Here is a 4,125-nt window from a genome sequence, read left to right on the forward strand (position 1 = left end):
CAGAGATCCACCTGCCTCTGCCTCCCGAGTGCTGGGATTAAAGGCGTGCGCCACCATCGCCCGGCTCCCTTTAAAGTTACTAAAACAACCAAAACTTGAGAATGTTTAGAAAAGATATCTGATCTTTTTGCTTTATTTTGTTATGTACTCCTGGCTGTGCTGGAAGAACTTGTTATGTAGACCAGGTTGGCCTCCAAGCCACAGAGATGTGCCTGCCTCTGCCTCCTGAGTGCTGGAGAAGTGTGCCTGCCAGCATGCCCAGCTCACGACTTGATCTTTAATGACACATGCCACACAAGGGAGTTTCTGGAGCTATGATAAGAAACAGGTGCGAGGGAGGAAAAAGCTGATGGGTCTTTTTTTTTTTTTTTAAAGAATTTATCAAGTAACTGCAAGAGGGCTCAGTGGTTGGGAGTGTTGGTGTTTTTCCAGAGGATGCAGATTCAAGTCCCAGCACCTACACGGCAGGTCACAGCTGTCTGTAACTCCTGTTCCAGGGGATCCCACATCATCACACAGATATATATGCAGGCAGAACACCAATGTACATAAAATTCAAATAAAGATTAGTAAAAGAAATAATTTATCAAATTTGAGCTGGGAAGTGGTGGTGCACACCTTTAACCCCAGCACTTGGGAGGTTCGAGGCCAGCCTGGTCTACAGAGTGAGTTCAGGGCAGGTTCCAAAACTAAACAGAAAAAAAACAATAAATAAATAAATACCAAATTTAATAAATTTCAGCACTTTCTCCTATCCTAATAAAACCTGAAGCCTGTTCCTAAGTGTACCTTCCTCAAAATGAAGAGGCGAGCACATCTCAATCAGGTTAATGATCTGCACTTCCGTAAATTCAAGCGTAAGGACAAGCTCCTAGACTGTATCATGATCAGGAAGTTACCACAGCCTACGACAGAATAACTGAGCACAGGGGACCATTTTGGATTATCACTCCTTTACCTCCATTTTACTCAGTGTCTCAAGAAGGGGGAGGCAGGCTTGACTGACGCAAAGCTGACCCAAACTTTTCTAGCAACGCTCCATTTTCTGAAGTCAGTTTCTCCAGCCACAACAGAAGATAGTTTCAGACAAGAGAACCAAGAACTGCTCTGTACATTAATAGTGCTTAAATCAACTGTCCTTCCTAATACCCCAAGTTATGTAAGTATCATCTTAGATACTCAAGCACTTTTATATAGAGCTGCAAGGGGCAGAACCCCTTAACATTGATTATAACTACTAAAATGTGTTTCCTTACAGAAAAACAAAACTAAAAACTTGATGCTGAGCATACCCTCAATAGGCTGGGGAGTCCACCTAGCTCAGGCCGACCTTGAGCTATCCAGGAAGACCCTGTCACAAAAACCAAACCAAGGGCTGGGGCTATAGTTCAGTAATAAGAAGTAGAGTGATTGTTTAGCATTCCCAATGTTTCAACAAATAAACAAGTAAACCACAAAGGTAAAGTTCTTGGAAGCTCCTGCCTGCAGTGAAAGGCACTAATAGTCACTATTGTCACTGATATGAGTGGAGGAAAGAAGAGATGTTCCCATTGAGTACACTGTCTTCAAATCCCACAACAATCTCTCCTTCGCACAAAAGAACCTAAGAACTCCGAATCTCTGACAAAGGCATCAGGAACACCCTTCATCACTTAAGACTGCTTGAACCCAATCTCTAGCCCTAACACCCCACGTTAGGTAAACATCTGCTTTATTCAAACTCTGCAAAACTAAGACTGGTATGTAACCGACTCTGATTTTTGTTTGTTTTAGGGCAGCAAAACTAGCCATTCTCTCAGCCCCAACGGTCTTAGGAATGTGGCTGGGAAGGTGGGCTGACTATTTTCTAAATAGCACGCAAATCTGTGGAAAACCGGGTATCTTTTGGCTTTAAAGACTGCATTCAACACGTTAGTGCTAGCCCACAATCCCAGGTTTCAAGAGGCGGAAGCAGGATTCCAAGGCAAGCCTAGGTCACGCTGTAATACAGTCTACCTCAAGAGAGAACTCCGGTTTCTAGGAATTAAACAAACATCTGAAACACATTCGATATCGAAGACATAGATACTAAGAAATGCTCATTATGGTAGCCACACTAATCACTAGGTCGCCTCTTCCTCCTCTCAGCTCCTTACAGTCTCTGTAAATAAAGTTAACAGCATTGCTCTTATGGATATAAAAGGGAGAAGTTCAGCACTTATCTGAAGAGGAAATAACACTGTGGAAACACACGGTCTACAAAGGACCATCAACGGAAACGCCATCGTTGTCAAGAGCTATATACTCTCTTTACGATTTCTGGCTCTAATGCTAGACTAACAAAAGAGCAAAGCAATAAGGCAGAACGTTATCAGACAGACGGAAAGGACAGTAGCGCATTCCACATCACAGAGACTGGGGAAAACAAGCAACTGACTTGACTTTTCAAATGGACCTTAGATTACAGAGGGCTTTACCCAAAGGCCGACTAAACCAAGGCATTCTTTCAACTGTAAAAGATCGGGTCTATATTACTCAAATTTGGAGAATTCACAACTCAAAAGTAATGAGGAGAAAAAAACAACAAAACGTAAACAAACGTATTAAGTAGCTGCCTCACAGAAGGAAAATATAATTTCAGTCAGAGCACACTGCTGATAGGGCTGTCGCTCTGTGAGCCAGACTTACAGATTCATGTATAAACAACACGTGACCAGAACGGTCTTTTCCCCCGTTTTCACAAAGCTGTTATAGCTGTTCACAAAGCAGTCTTTTCGATTTTATTATCTTAGTTTCTTGTTACGATAACTTAGAGGGACCACCAAGTAAATTCTAGCGCTCTGCTGCCCGGAGGAGTATTCCTTTTCCTTTAAGTAGCTATAAAAAAGGAATCTTAAACTACTAGGCCAGGGGCTTGGGGCCGGGGGAAGGGAGAGGGCACGGTAACTCAAAACAACTGCACTACAGCAGATCAGTCTGTTGCCCGGTCGCCAGCGTCATCGGGAGAAGCTGAGAGTCGAGTTCAAATTCGCGACTTCCATCTAAAGCAAACAGGTTTCAAAGGGCAGCTTCCCCTTCCCACCGTGGGGCACAAGCAGACCGAGGGCAACAGGACCTCTGCTAACCATGGTCTCTCCGGGCTACTGTCGATGCGCCAAGTTAAAAAAAAAACAAAAAAAAAACAAGGGCTCGATCGTCCTCCGTCGGCCGCCGCGTACCGAACGCGCACGGCCAGCACGGGGGAGAAACAGCTCTGCCTCGGAAGGACGCCGCCCCGAGCCCCGCGCAGGCCACGCCGGAAGCACCGCGCGCTCGGCGGAAGCGCCCGGGTTTGAAAGCCGCCGCCGCCGCCACCACCACCGCCCCAGCCCACAAAGGCCGCCCACCGCCTCGCGCCCAGCAGGGCCCACTTCTGCTCCCGCCGCCCAGCTCACCGCACGCCGCTCCGCCGGGCAGCAACTCACGCGGCCGCACGCACGGCGGGGGCGTGGCGCTGCGGGGGACCCCAGGGCCGCTCGCTTCCGCCCCCCGCTTCCGCGCGCCTCCCGGGTTGGGCCGTCACGGCCTTCCGCCCGCGTCCGCCGCGTCCTGGCCCGCTCCTGCGGCCGATCGGCCGGCTCCCAGGTGCCCGCGGCCGGACCCCGCCTTCATCGGGCTCACCGCGCCCTTTTCCTTTGCCCCACCGGAAAGCCAAAACAATTGGAGCCGCGCAGGCGCGGGAAGGAAACGGAAAGCAGGAAGGGCGGAGGCGGCGCGAGGTGACGCTGGCGTCTGAGCCGGGGCTTCCCGGGTGACCGCCGGGCTGCCAGGGCGCGTGCGCGGAGCGGGGTCGCCGGGCCACCCACCCGCCGGGGCTCAGGCGTGGCCTGGGAAGAGCGGTGACGAAAATCTCTCTGCAGCGGCATCGGGAATTCTGTGCTGTTGCAGTTGTTTCTCCTCGAGGTGTCTCCGGGAGATACAGATATTTGCAGGCTTGGCCAGGAGTGGGGACCAACGGGACAAAACAACACAACACCCCGGGGAGTTGAAATTGGGGAGGTGGATGGCCGGCCGTTTGCTGGATGGGCTCTGTTTCTTTAGTCCCAGTTTCCAACGCCCTTGGCTTTTCAAAGCACGTTCAGTTTGCTAAGGCCTGGGACGTTATTG

General features: G+C 49.7%; 1 protein-coding gene across 4 annotated transcripts in view; it reads right to left on the bottom strand.

Annotated features, from left to right (window-relative positions):
* The window catches only part of Kbtbd2 (kelch repeat and BTB domain containing 2), a 25,449-nt gene extending 21,958 nt beyond the window's left edge, over positions 1-3,491 (bottom strand). For 2 of the 4 annotated variants that reach the window (XM_005371965.2, XM_026778429.1), the window contains exon 1: positions 3,414-3,491. The gene's annotated coding sequence lies outside the window, so the exon portion shown is untranslated. The remainder of the gene's footprint in view (positions 1-3,413) is intronic. The other 2 variants (XM_026778431.1, XM_026778430.1) reach the window with 1 other exon arrangement.
* Positions 3,492-4,125: the final 634 nt, after the last annotated feature.

This window comes from Microtus ochrogaster, unplaced genomic scaffold, assembly GCF_000317375.1.
Source record: "Microtus ochrogaster isolate Prairie Vole_2 unplaced genomic scaffold, MicOch1.0 UNK146, whole genome shotgun sequence".
NCBI classification, from domain to species: Eukaryota; Metazoa; Chordata; class Mammalia; order Rodentia; family Cricetidae; genus Microtus; species Microtus ochrogaster.